The 15,273-nt window shown below is 39.4% G+C and overlaps 1 protein-coding gene across 3 annotated transcripts in view; it reads right to left on the bottom strand.

Moving 5' to 3' along the window:
- The window catches only part of SLC66A2 (solute carrier family 66 member 2), a 167,132-nt gene that overhangs the window by 128,447 nt on the left and 23,412 nt on the right, over nt 1-15,273 (bottom strand). The window lies entirely within an intron of this gene.

The following is a 15,273-nucleotide window of genomic DNA, read 5'->3' as shown; positions in this document are numbered from 1 at the left end:
TATGTAAAGAACTGATTCAAACTTTTAAGAAAAAGAGCCATTCCCCAATTGATAAATGGTCTAAGGACACAAACAGGCTATTCTCAAGGGAAGAAATACAGGGTATCTATGACCATGTGAAAAAATGCTCCAAATCACTTCAAGAAATGTAAATTAATACAATTCTGAGTCCATCCTACCTCAATTCAGAGTGGCAAAAAATAACAAAAAAAAAAAAGAAAAAATGATAAATGTTAAAATCTGTAGGAAAACAGGCAAATTTATGGACCATTACAGGATCCATGAATAAGTACAACCATTCTGGAGAGAGATTTGGAATTATACACAAAAAGTTACTAAACCATGTGCACCTACACCACTGCTAAGCCTATACTTCCCCCTCCCCGCACCTTTCCCCCCCAAAAAAGAAAAAGTAAAGTGTTTTTATATCCAAAAATATTTATAGCAGCTCTTTTTATGGTAGCAAAAAGCTAGAAACTAAGAGGATGTCCAATGACTGAGGAATGGCTGAATAAGTTGTGAATTATATGTATGTGATGGAATGCTATTGTGCTACAAGAAATGAGGAAACAGATGATTTCAAAATGATGTGGAAAGATTTGTATGAACTGACGCAGAGTGAAGTGAGCAGAACCAGAACAATTTATACTATAAAACTGATACTATAAAAATGAACAATTCTGAGGACCTTTATGAATTGATGAAGAATGAAATGAGCAGAACCAGAACAATTTATACAATAGCAACAACACTGTAAAAAACCAAATAACTGGAAACTGTAAGAACTATGATCAATACAACCAACCACTCAAGATTTTAGAGGGCCAATAATGAAATATCCTATGTCCATCACTGAAATGTAACTGATTTAAGCTGCAGAATGAGACATATAAATTTTTAAACACAACTGTTAAAGGAATTTGTTGTGTTTAACTATACATATTTGGGAAGTTGGAGGGAAAGAAAAAAAGAATTCTGTTAATTAAAAAATTAGGTGAAAGGTGGTAGGGTTGTAACAGATGTGAGATGTATGCACTTTCAGAGCAGAACACTATGTTGTTAGTTTTACTTAGCTGATTTACTTTGTTACAAGAGACCTCCCACAAAGTGGAAGTAATCTGTAAATTTCTGTAACGTAAAATAAAACATATCAATAAAACTTTTTTTAAAAAGGAAGGAAATGCAGAGATATGATGGAATGTGAAACCTTAGGAAGAAAACTTTGTCATTTTCCTGACTAAAAGTGTCTAGTGTCTACTATTTTCTCCCTTCCTCCTGGATGAAGATTTCTATTATAATACAAATGCCCCAAATCGGTCCAGAGACAAAATTGCCAATTCACTCTAAAACACAACTTTTCATTTTCTTCTTTCCTACTACTGCAGTGAGCATCCAATAGATTCTCTAAGTAAAATCTAGCTGCCCATTATTGACGCTCCTTCCTCCACCTACTGGGTAAGACACTAATCATGAAAATCAAGGAACAGAACCAGGTAACATAAAATAGCTATAATTAAATCAACAACAGAGCACTTGTAAAGAGTTGGTTAGTTGGTTATACTGTTCTTCCTTCTCAAAAAGGACCAAAATGACATCACTATGTTAGACTCAAGTTACAGTGTGTCCGACTGTGGCTGATGAGACCAATATGAGCTTGAAATTCTCTACAGTGGGGCATAGTCCATGTGAATATTTGGTGTGGATTCTCTAAATTTGTATATCTCATATTTCTTTTGAGTTACTTCAATTCTGCTTTACTCATAGAGCACATCCTCTTTGATGAGAGCATGCCATGCTGCATGGGCAGTCCTGTGCCAGTGTCTCCTATGTCACACAATTCCAAAATTCTTAAGAGACATTGAGTGTCCTTGTATCGCTCTGACCACCATGTGAGCACCTGCCCAGTGTGAGTTCTCCATAAAAGTCTTTTTTGGCAATCATACGTTTGGCATTCAAACAATGTGGCCAGCCCATTGGAGTTGTGCTCTCTGCAGTAGAGTCTGAATGTTTGCAGTTTAGTTGGAAAAAGGACCTCAGTGTCTGGTATCTTATCCTGACAGGTGATCTTAAGAATCTACCTAAGATAATTCAAATGGAAATGATTCTGTTTCTTGGCATGGTGCTGGTACATAGTCCAGGTTTCACAGGCATACAACAATGAGGTCAGGGCAATGACTCTGCAGACCTTCAGTTTGGTAGTCAGTCTAATACCTCTTCTCTCCCACACTTTCCTTCAGAGCCTCCCAAACACTGTGCTAGCTCTGGCAATGCATGTGTCAACCTCATTATCAATATGTACCTCCCTGGAAAGCATACTGCCAAGGTAAGTTAACTTATCCAAAGTATTCAAAACTTTTCCATTTGCTGTAACCAATGGTTCCACAGATGGATGGTGTTTCTGGCTGATGGAGCACCTGTGTTTTCTTGGTGTTAACTGTTAGGCCAAAATTAGTATGAGAAGCAGAGAATTATGTTGCATCTCAACTTCAGAGGCTGCATTGAGTGCACGATCATCTGTTAACAAAAAAGTCATGCACCAACACTCCCTCCACTTTAGTCTTGGCTTGTAGCCTTTTTAAGTTGAAGAATTTACCATTAGTGCAGTAGCTGACTTTGATGCTGTGTCTGTCCTCAATGAAGGTATTTGATAACATAACTGGAAAAGCATGGGAGCAAGCACACAGCCTCATTTCACTCAACTGGTGACTGGGAAAGCACAAGAGCATCATCCATTATCCAGAACCAAGGAAGGCATACCATAGTGAAATTGACGTACAATACTGATGAACTTCTCCGGGCAACCAAATTTTGATGTAATTTTCCATAAGCCATCATGACCGATAGTATCAAATGCCTTGGGTCAGATCAACAAACATTGTGTAGAGACCTCTGTTCTGCTCCTGGCATTTCTCTTGTAGTTGTTGTGCAGCAAACATCATATCAACCATTTCTCAACCCTTTCCAAAGCCACACTGGCACTCAAGTAGATTACCATCTTCCAGACGAAGAATCAGCCTATTGAGGAGGATTCTGGCAAGAATTTTGTCAGCAATGACTAAGAGAGAGACACCTCCCCCGACCCTATGATTGTCACAGGACGATCTATTGCCATTACCTTTATAGAGATGGACAATGGAGGCACCCTCGAACCCTAGGGGATAACCTCTTGCCTTATAATCCAGAAAATTTCAGTCAGCTTATATGAGCAATGGACCCCCGCCCCAACATACTTTGTAAATCTTAGCTGGAATAGAATCAGCACTAGGTGCTTTGCCACATGAAAGAAGCCTAATGGCATTCAAACCCTCTTCTTCAGCTGGCACTCCAGCTTAGGGACAGAATGACCTTAACCTTAGGTAAACAATAAATGGCTTAAGCATTGATTGATGACAGACTGTTGAGAACCCTATGGAAGTGTTCAGCCCAATTCTCAAGGATCACGTCCTTATCACTAATCAATGTAGCTCCATCAGCATTGAGTAGGTGAGATGCACCATAGGTGTCTGGACCATAAATAGCCTTCAGGGCATCATAAAAGTGCTTTGGATTGTTACTATTAGCATAAAGCTGAATTTCATCTGCCTTCTTAGTGAGCCAAGAATCCTGCATCTCTCTAAGCTTTACTTGTACTTTACTTTTGATGAAATTAAATGCTGCCTTCTTAGAAATGGATGAACAACTATCCTGCTAGTAAACCCTGTGGAATTCCCTTTTGTCATTTAGCAGCTTCTGAATTTTCCCATCATTTTCATCAAGCCAATCTTGATGTTTGCAATTGTTCTGACCCAGATGAGCAAATGCAGTGGAATACACCCAATCTCTGAAAGCTTCCCACTCCTTTTCTGCTCCACGGTTGCCAACTGTGTTGGCTCAACTTTCTAAGTTGGTGACAAACTGTTCCCACTTAGAGAAGCTGTTGACATTACTTCTTCTGGTAGTTATTTTGCCTTGTGGCCACAGCTTTTGTTGAATGTGAATATTTAGCTTGGAAAGGATAAGTCTATGATCAGTCCAGCACTCTGCACCACACATTACCTTTGTCACTCTCACATCCCATCTATTTCTTCTTCTTGCAATCACATAGTCTATTAAATGCTGATGTTTACTATGATAGTGCATCCATGAAATTTTATTGTATTTAAATAAATGGGAGGCTGTGTTAGTGATGAGAAAGTCATGAAATGCACCAAGTCTTCAGGAGTAAGTGACCACTGCTGTTGCTGTTTTCAACTCCATCCCTCCCAATGACTCCTTGCCATGTCTGGCAGTCGGAGCCTATTCTAACATTAAAGTCACCTAGAATTATAAACTTGTCCTCTTTTGGCACATTGGTGATAAGGGTCTCTTCATAAAATTTTTCTTTGACCTCATCTGGTTTGTCATGGTGGGAACATAGGTACTAATGATGGTAGCATGCATTTGCTACCATCATCAAATGGCAATCAAATTGTCATGAGCCTTTCATTCACTCCTTTTGGTAGGCATACAAGCTTGTTGATTAGATTAGTTTTGATTGCAAAACCTACACCAGTTTTATGGAACTGCCCTTCATTGTGGTCACTCCAGAAAACCATGTTTGCAGCTCCAACTTCAGTAAGCTGGCCTTCACTTACCAGCCTTGTTTCACTCAGGGCTGCTATATGGATTCAATACCTGCTGAGTTCTCTTGCAACAAGAGCTGTTCATCTTTCAGGTCTACTGGATTTTGCGTTGTCTACAAGGGTGTGCGCAATCCATGTACCAATGGTAAGAGGAATTATCTTTGCAGAAGTTTTCATACATTTTTTTGTGTTTCACCTGCAGGGCAGGATTCCAGCCTGCTGCAGTAATCAAGCCAGGGTTGAGTGAGAATTTTTAGGACACCTTTTCTAGTCCCTTCTTCACACCAGGAGGTGAGCAGTGTGATCCTTAAATGGCTGCTCAGACACCCAGGGGGCTGCCGGATCCCACTGATGCTTTCACTGAAAAGACAATCCTATGGCCAGGGCCACCTGTGTGCAGGATTGTGACTAGTATATCTGTACCTGCTGCTTCATCACTTGCCTGTTGCCACAGGACATTGAGATAGGTATAACGGTAAAATGGTATGGGTGATGTCTTTTGATTTTTGCATAAATAGGATGTAAGTGAGGCAGAGTTGCACAAAGTCATCAATGTCACTCTCTCTTCCAGAGTCATCGCAGTCCAGTGGCAGGACAGAGTCAAGACAACTGGTAACGGTTCAAAATGCAGTAGATGACCTTGGTGTTTTCCATGTCTAACCAAGCTCTAAGCACTCCACAGCACCTGCTTCAGCTGCCTTCATGGTCATTGGAACAAATTGTTCTCATCTGCCCATTCTATCAGGGGATATCTCCACATACTTAGGGTAGTCACCCCCCTAACCTCCCAATGGGTTTGAAACCCCTCAGTTACCCTCAACCTGGTTTATAGTCTGTCTGCCAAAATGATTTACTGGGGTGTGGCTGCTGTGCATGCTACAGCTTCTTGGAGCCACAGGTGAGAGTTAGGGGCATCAAGTGAAAACCAAAGGTGAAAAGCAGCCCTGAAAAGAGCTCAATAGCCCTCACACCAGAAATACAAGTCTTCTATGAACATACCCTATACACACTTGTAAAGAATAAAGATCTGAGAGACAGCAGCAGCATGGCAGAGTGGGAAAAGGGATATATTTTGGAGATGTCATCTACATCATAGTAGCAATAGTAGTAATGGTAGTGGTGGCAGTGGTGGTAGCGGTGGTGGCAGTGGTGGCGGTGGTGGCAAGTAGCAGTATTTTATATAGTAGCAGTAGTTTATAAAACACCTACTATGTGCCAGGCGCTATACTAATCACTTTACAAATATTATTTCATTTGATACCGGGAACCCTGGGAAGTAGGTGCTATTGCTATATCCGTTTTATAGATAAGGAACATGAAATAAATAGAGGTTAAGTGACTTGCCAAGATTATATAGCTATTAAGTGTCTGAGGCCACATCTGAACTCAAGTCTTTCTGACTCCAGGCTCAGCACCTTATCCAACAAGCTGTCTCCATTAGTTAGATGGCCTTAATCTCTTTGTGCCTCAGTTTCCTCAGTTTTAGAAATACAAGGTTAATGGCCTAAGTGAAGTAGTTACAAGGCTACAGTGACAGTGGTTTCCTCCCTCTAAACTACTGGAGGAACATTAATAAAGGATCAATGAGAGCTGGTGGGTCAGGTCACTACAGTTCCCTAAGCCCCAGCACCCATTTAGTACAGTTTACCTTCTCTTCCTCCACGAGTCTAAGTATCTATTCATCAAAACAGAGAGTTCTTCAAGGAACCTAGATTCACCACTTACTAATGACCCTACCAGGGGTGGGGAACCTTTTGTCTCAAAGCCACATGTGGCCTTCTAGGTCCTTGGGTGAAGCCTTTTGACTGAGTCCAAGTTTTAGAGAACAAATCCTTTTGTGGAGGGGATCTGTTCTGTGAAGTTTGGATTCAGTCAAAGGGCCGTACTTGAGAACTTACAGGGTCACGTGTGGCCTAGAAGATGCAGGTTCCCAACCCCTGCACACAAAGTAAGGATAAAAATATTTGTAGTAACTACCTCTCACAGAGCTGTTTTGAAGAAAGTACTTTGTAAAATATAAAGTCTGATATAAATTAACAAAATTAGCCCCATAAAACTATTTTCAAGGACACATTAAACTAAATGCCAGTTGTAAATGGGTAAATACTACCTATTTATTTTAATGAGTCTACGGACCAGAGTCTAATGTCCATCTTTGAAGGCTAAGTACATAAAAGGGAATTAGTAATAGCTGTAGAGGAGGGATCCAGTCTTGGCAGTGAATCAACTATGCCCTAGAACAGGGGTTCTTAACCTGAGGATCCATGGACTTTCTTTTCCCTAAAATTTTGAAAACTAAATTTCAATGTAATTGGTTTCCTTTATAATCCCATGTTTATTTTATGCATTTAAAAATATTATTCTGAGGAGTCCATATGCTTCTTCACCTGACTGCCCAAGGGGATCAGGACACAAAAGATTAAGAACTTCTGCTCTAGAACTCCCTTACTATTATTTTTTGGAGAGAAGCTCAAACACTTCCCTCCACTCCCTCACACCTCTTATTCTAAAACCTCATTTGAGTAGTCTGTGTCTGTTAACTTACAAATAGATACTGCCCACAGTCCTAAAATTGAAAATAGAGCCAAAAGCACCAACCTGAAAACAACATAGGTATTTCGGTTTTATTTCATTTTGTTTGTGGGGAAGGAGAACAGAAAGAAAAAAGTTAAAAGCAATAACTTAGACTTACTGGGATCATAAAGAAAATGTGTGACCAGAGCTATGCATCATTTCTTTAAGACAACATTAGATGTGGCTGTCTTTGAAATGAAGTTTCATTAGCAAATAATTGTGAGCAAATTTAACAACTAGTAGTACCTACAGTAGCACTCAATACACAGAGCAGGCACTCTCTAAATGACTTCTGGTAAGTTCTGCTTCCAGGAAATAACCAGAACAAAACAAAAAGTAGAACACATACCCACTACACGAATATCCTCCCCTTCCCTTGCCCAATTTCCTTTTCTCTCAATGATTAATGTGCTATATCAAAACATTACAAAAGCTCCTATATTATTCGGTCCTGATTAACTGGGGAAGTGAAAGGAATAAGAATTTATTTTGCACCTACTATCTCATTTGATCTTCATTAACAATCCTGTGAGGTAGGCATTATTATCATCTTCATTTGTAAAATGAGGAAAATTAAGGCAAACAGGTTAAGTGACTTGCCCAAGGTCATGCAGCTAGTTAAGTATGTGAGACCAGATCTGAACTCAGGTCTTCCTGACTCCCAACCTACCACTCTATCCACTGGCTAGCTGTCTCTCTCCCTCTGGGAGCCAACAGATGAAGCATAAAGATATAAAATCATAGAAGTAGACAGGAACTCAGAGATGATTTGATACAAGAATTACTGACACATAACCAGAAGAAGCCAGGTGTCCAGACTACTGGTCCAAAGCTGAGTGCAGTGACTACAGTGCTGGTCCCAGAGTCAGGAAGATCTGAATTCAAATCTGGCCTCAGACACTTACTAGCTGTGTCACCCTGGGCAAGTCCTTTAGCCTCAGCCTGCCTCAGTTTCCTCATCCATAAAATTAGGACAATAACAATACCTGACTCTTAGGGTTCTTGGGGATAAAGGTATATAATCTTTGTAAATAAAGCACCTTGCAACCTTAAAAATTACCTTATAAAGGCTAGCCATTATTACAAAAATATAATTGGCTGGGCCTTTAGCTTTTATTTCTTCTATCTCCAGTTTCCTATCTTCTGATCAACTTTCTATTCATTTGTTCTGCCCCCAACAGATGAGTCAAAGGAATCTAAAATGGCGAGATAAATCTCAACCCCAGTTATTTGACAGTGGCTCTGAACAGGAGTTGTTAACCATTTTTGTGCCAGGGAACCCTTTGGCAGTCTGGTAAAAACCAGAGACCCCTTCTCAGATCAATGTGGTTTTTTTAAATGCAAAAAATAAAATAAAATACCTAGGACTACAATGGATTCTAATTATACTGAAATACAGTAGAAGAAGAGGAAGAGGAAGAAGAAAAGGAAACCTCTGCCAAAATCACAGACTCCAGATTAAGAACCCTTGCTCTAAGAGGGGTGAACATTTATTGAGCTTTGAAAATGCACTAGGGAATGCAAATCCTAGTGCCACAGATTGAGTGTAATTTCTCCTAATTCATCAGAAATTCAGGAATCAGATACAGCCAAAGACCTTAAAATGCCTAATGTTCAGAAAACAGTGAATGTTCCAACCAAATCATACAAGTAGAAAGAACAAGATAGTCCTTATACACAGTCATACATAATGAATATGATTACTCCACTTCCTGACTGCCTATCTCATTTTTTTTTAAAAAAAAGAGATAGGAATCAACTTGTAAATGGTTAAACAAACAATGATAAATAGTCATATGCCACAAAGAAAAAGATGAAATATATATATTATATATATATACTTTATATATCTATATATAGATATATAAAGGATTCAAGGAAGGGAATATTATATGAACTGATACAGTAAACAGAACGAGGGAAACAATAAACACAAAGGGTACAACAATGCAAATTTTAAGAATAAAAGTAAACATAGTGATCAAGCTTGGCTCTAGAAAAGAACTAAGAAGATACAGTTCCCTCCCTTTCCTGCAGATGTGGGAAACTAAGTGTTTTAAACATTGCATATGCTCTCAGACGCAAAAAGTGTTGGTTGTTATATGTGTTGATTTTTTTTCTCTTTATTAAGTCTTTGTTATATGGGAAGATTCACCGGAAAGGGGTGGGAGAGAGGGATGTATTCAGGAATGAAAAATAATATTGATAAAATTTTTAAAAGTTAATGGAAGGAGGGCAAAGAAGAAAAATTGGCATTTAATAATCTACTGCCTCTCCGGTAGCCTGAAAAAGAACAGTATCATTTTCAAGATCTGTGAGTAAAAGTTAAAAAAAAAGAGGTGACTTCTTTTTGCTATCATGAAGCTGAGATTTATCAACAAAGGTCCACTCAAGAAAGAGCCAAAGCTATTTTAGGGGGATCAACCAAACTATGGTGGCAGCCACTACTGCAGAGCAGATTAGCTATGATTCAAATCCAGTAAGGTCCTTTGGGTCCAATGTTCTTCCCATTCTATTTGTGATTCTATAAAGCTAGGTAGTCTCACATCTGCTCTACCTCCCTCAAGTTAGTTCAAGCTAAGAAAGTATATAGTAAGAGCGAGAGGGAAAGAATACATTCACACATAAATATCTCATAGAGTTGTGGGAAGTTTTTTGTCCTCATGTCTCAGAAAACAAGAAAGGGAATATATGCTCTAGTCATAGGGAAATCCAAACCAAGAAATGCTTTCTGTTGTTTATTATACTCAGTATGGTTTACAGTTAGCCATATCAGCCCAAAGACTGGAGGATTTTCCCAGTCTGGAATCACAAAAACTAATCTCATAGGACAAAAGATACTATTTCAATTTTCTTCAAGCTTTCTTTTTCCCTGTTTCATGCCAAAATCCTAGATCATCCTCCTTATTTCATAAACAGGGAAAAAATGGTTCTAAAGAATTATTTGGACTGTGAAATTAGTCCAGAATTAAGCATGGAAGTAAATAGAACAAGATATTCTTCATATATGTAAATTCATATGTCATGAATACATTTAACCTTTTCTTTGACTGCTTGACCCAGGCACTAAAGTTAATCCCTTATACTGATCAGACAATTCCTTGTTTCTCCTATTTTCCCCTATACTGGTTTGTTTGAAAATGCTGATTAAAACTCTTAGATCACAGATTTAATCTAAGCTAGATGTTTTCATCCAAGTAAGACTTGGGTTTGTTCCTAAAAGTTCTCAGTCCGTCAGGAAAAGATGAATTGAATTTATCTCCACACAAACTACAGAAGTGATACAAGCTCAAAGCCTAGAAGAAATCATATGGGAAATGTGGATAAACAGGAAATTTGAAAAATGCAACCCACAACATTTTTTTAAGTTACTAACGGTCAACAGAAGCAGCATCTCCAAGAAACTAGAAGTGAACTTTAGAGAGGCCTCTATTAGCCAGTGAGTTAGGGGAGAAGGGTATCTTTCAGATTTTTTTTAAAATACCTACCATTGTTCTGTAAAACCCAACAGAGCAAACAGAATATTGATTCTATTCCCCTCCTTCACTAAGTTACAATAAGACCAGAGAAAAACTGATTTCAAATTTCTTCTAAAGTATTTTTCTAAACACATTTCACATTGGAGAGCAGAAAGAAGTGCTCTAAAGAAGAAGGTCCATGTATACAAAAAACATTATTGGTGTTAAAAAAAAAAAAGAACATGAATTCCTTCAGAACAGGGGCTGTTTTTGTTTGGTTTTTGTCTTTCTTTGTCCCAGCACTTAGTACAGTGTCTGGCACATAATAGACACTTAATAAATGCTTTATGACTCGGAAAAAAAACCATTATTGGGTCAGCATTCAGTTTCTAGCAGCAAAGACAGAGCCCTCAAAACTGATTAAGTCGCAGGTCAGGCAGGTGCTGTTCCAAGAAAATCACTTTCAAAAACACCATTTTGAACCACACATAGGGGAGAAATTTAGGATAGATGTACACTATTAAAATTCTACATGAAATTTCTCTCCCTTCCAGAATGTGCATGAGTTTTTCTTGTAATGGAAAATTATAACAACTTCCCTGGCTGATTCATACCTTCGGTGGGAGAGGAAGGAAGATCCATGTAATAAAATGTTAAATCTGATTAATTAATAGGTTCTCTACGCTGTGCCCCCCCCCCCCCGCGCCACATTCTGCTTCCTTCTACCTATCTCCGGCAATCTTTTCCTCTCCAAAACAATCCAATTTCTCATATTCAATAACTCATCATAGTTTGGGCAGGAAAGGCCAATTCCATGTTGGAACCAACTCTGCGCATAATGATTGGAGAAAATTTCAAAGATAAACTCTATTAAATATTTTTTTTCCTTTCAGCTATATGCAGTTGCTCTCAATCTAATAAGCCCCTGGAAAGAAATCAAGAGGGCAAGTACCACCACAAACACTACTATTCCCCAACTAACAGCTGTACAACTTTGTGTGCTGGACAACCAGCCAACACACAGGATGTTCCTTGACCGAATTCCCCTGGCACTAAAATAAAAGCCAAGGGAATCCATGAAGTGATGTTTTAAAGCCAACACTCCATTATGTAGAACCGTGTGTTGTAAAATAAAAATTAAAAAAAAATTTTAAAAAGCCAACACTCCATCAAATTATTAAACTTCGCTTAAATCTTCTGAAATCCCAGCCTAGCATTCAAAACCTTACTGACATAGGACATTCAACAGCTAATTCTGCTGCTGTAGGCAGGCACAGGAAGACAAGAATCTTTCTGATGTAGGACTAACTAGCCATGTTTTCTCACATACTAGAGCAGGAGTTCTTGATCTGGAATCCATGACCTTGTTTTTCTAAATATATTTTGATAACTATACTTCAATATAGCTCATTTCCTTTATGATCCCATGTATTTTCCTTTATTCATTTAAAAGCATTACTCTAATAGAGATTCAGAGACTTCATCAGACTGCCAAAGGGGTCCAAAACACGAAAAAGGTTAAGAAATCTTGCTCTGTTCTATCCTTTCACAATTCGATCTGCAAAGAAGAGTAGAAGCAAACTTGTCACCTATAAAATTGAAAGTTACTATTATCCTCAAATGTTTAAGCCTTCCCTCTCCCACCCTTTTTTCATATTTTATTATCATTTAATATTTTAGTTTTCAACATTGATTTCCACAAGATTTTGAGTTACAAATTTTATCCCCATTTCTATCGTGTCCCCCCCCCCACTCCAATATGGCATATATTCTGATTGCTCCTTTCCCCAGTCACCCCTCCCTTCTGTCACCCAACTCCCTGCCCTTCTTCTTACTTTCTTGTAGAGCAGATAGATTTCTATACCCCATTACCTGTATATCTTATTTCCCAGCTGCATTCAAAAACAACTTTTTTTTGACCATCCACTTTCAGAACTTTGAGTTGCAAATTCTCTTCCCTCTTCCCTCCCCACCCATCCTCCCTAAGAAGGCAAGCAATTCAATATAGGCCACACATGTATCGATATGCAAAACACTTCCACAATACTAATGTTGTGAAAGACTAACTATATTTCCCTCCATCCTGTCCTGTCCCCCTTTATTCAATTTTCTCCCTTGACTGTGTCCCTTTTCAAAAGTGTTTGCTTTTGATTGCCTCCTCCCCCATTTGCCCTCCCTTCTATTATCCCCCTTTTTATCTCCTTCCCCCTGCTTTTCTGTGAGGTAAGATACCCAACTGAGTGTGTATGTTATTCCCTCCTCATGTCAAATCCGATGAGAGCAAGATTCACTTGTTCCCCCTCATCTGCCCCCTCTTCCCTTCCAACAGAACTGCTTCTTCTTGCCACTTTTATGTGAGATAATTTACTCCATTCTATCTCTCCCTTTCTCCCTCTCTTAATATATTCCTTTCTCACCCCTTAATTTTACTTTATTTTTTTAGATATCATCCCTTCATATTAACTCACCCTGTGCCCTCTGTCTATATATTCACTTCAACTACCCTAATACTGAGAAAGGCCTCATGAATTACAAACATAATTTTTTCCTTGTAGGAATGTAAACAAAACAGTTCAACGTTAGTAAGTCTCTTGTGATTTCTTTTTCTTGATTACCTTTTCATGCTTCTCTTGATTCTTGTATTTGAAAATCAAATTTTCTCTTTAGCTCTGGTCTTTTCATTGAGAAAGCTTGAAAGTCCTCTATTTTACTGAAAATCCATATTTTGCCTTTGAAGCATTATACTCTGTTTTGCTGGGTAGGTGATTCTTGGTTTTAATGCTAGCTCCTTTGGCCTCCAGGATATCATATTCCAAGCCCTTCGATCCCTTAATGCTGAAGCTGCTAGATCCTGTGTTATCCTGATTGTGTTTCCACAATACTCAAATTGTTTCTTTCTGGCTGCCTGCAGTATTTTCTCCTTGACCTGGGAACTCTGGAATTTAGCGACAATACTCCCAGGAGTTGGGATCTTTTTCAAGAGGCAATCAATGGATTCTTTCAATTCCTATTTTACCCTCTGGTTCTAGAATATCAGAGCTGTTTTCCTTGATAATTTCTTGAAAGATGGTGTCTAGGCTCTTTTTTTGATCATGGCTTTCAAGTAGTCCAATAATTTTTAAATTATCTCTCCTAGATCTATTCTCCAGGTCAGTGGTTTTTCCAATGAGATAGTTCACATTGTCTTTCATTTTTTCATTCCTTTGGTTCTGTTTTATAATTTCTTGATTTCTCATAAAGTCACTAGCCTCCACTTGCTCCAATCTAATTTTTAAGGTGGTATTTTCTTCAGTGGTCTTTTGGACCTCCTTTTCCATTTGGCTAATTCTGCCTTTTTAAGGCATTCTTCTCCTCATTGGCTTTTAGGAGCTCTTTTGCCATTTGAGTTAGTCTATTTTTTAAAGTGTTATTTTCTTCAGTATTTTTTGGGTCTCCTTTAACAAGCCATTGACTTGTTTTTCATGGCTTTCTTGCATCGCTCTCATTTCTCTTCCCAATTTTTCCTCTACTTCTCTTACTTGCCTTTCCAAATCCTTTTTGAGCTCTTCCATGGCCTGAGACCAATTCATATTTTTCTTGGAGGCTTCTGATGTAGACTCTGACTTTGCTGACTTCTTCTGGCTGTATGTTTTGATCTTCTTTGTCAACAAAAAAAGGTTCTTTAGTCTGCGTCTGCATCCTTTTTCGCTGCCTGGTCATGTTCCTAGTCAACAAATTCATCTCTGAGATTTTTCTCAGGGTATGACTGCTTGTACAGTAGAGAGTACTTTGTCCCAAGCTTTAGGGTCCAAGCACTGCTGTTTTCAGAGCTTTTACACAGCAAGCTCTGCCACAGCAGCACTCCTCCTCCCCCAAAAACTGCCAACCAGGACCTCGACCCAGATTCAAGCAGGGCAAAGCTGCCTCCATGCCCACAAAGTGCTCCTTGCACTCCCGCTCTGATCCGCCACTTGATTCCTTCCACCATGTGAGCCAGGGAAGCAGCTGACACTGGAGCTCTGGAAGCAGCCGCTGGAGCTTCCTGCTGCCACTGCCACCACCGCCACGCCACCTCTGCCACTTCTAGAGCTAGGGCCGGGCTGCTCTCACCCTGATTCAGCAGTTTTCCCACTAACCTGCTCCATGGTCTTGGGCCTTTGTGGGTTGAGAAGTCTGATAACTGCCACAGCTCATTGTTTCATGGCCCTAAGGCCTGCTCCACCTGCCCAACTCCTGGTCTGGTCTGTCCTGGCACGGCCCACACTGGGCTGTGCTTCCATTCCCAGCCCCATGTGACAGACCCTTCCCAACGACCATCCAGGCTATCCTGGGCTGAAGACCTGTTTCTCTCTGCTATTTTGTGGGTTCCACAGCTCCAGAATTTTTTCAGAGCCATTTTTTACAGGTGTTTGGAGGCATTTGGGGGCATTTAAGTGAGTCCTTGCTTTCCAGCTGCCATCTTGGCTCCACTCCCCACCCCGACCCTTTTCTTTAGAAAGACTGACTTTCCTATGGAAATCTTTAGCTATAAAGGGCTCCAGCAGCTTCTTCATAAATTGTTCTTACCCTTGCATTCAGTTTAATAAAAGCTTCACCTTTCAGGCTAAGGACGGTCTTTCTTCTGTGGCTCATCCAGGTAGAAGAATAGATGATGAGTTAGG

The sequence above is a fragment of the Trichosurus vulpecula genome, chromosome 1 (genome assembly GCF_011100635.1).
Source record: "Trichosurus vulpecula isolate mTriVul1 chromosome 1, mTriVul1.pri, whole genome shotgun sequence".
NCBI lineage: Eukaryota > Metazoa > Chordata > Mammalia > Diprotodontia > Phalangeridae > Trichosurus > Trichosurus vulpecula.
The sequence above is the reverse complement of the archived record's forward strand: the minus strand, read 5'-3'. Positions and strand labels throughout refer to the sequence as shown.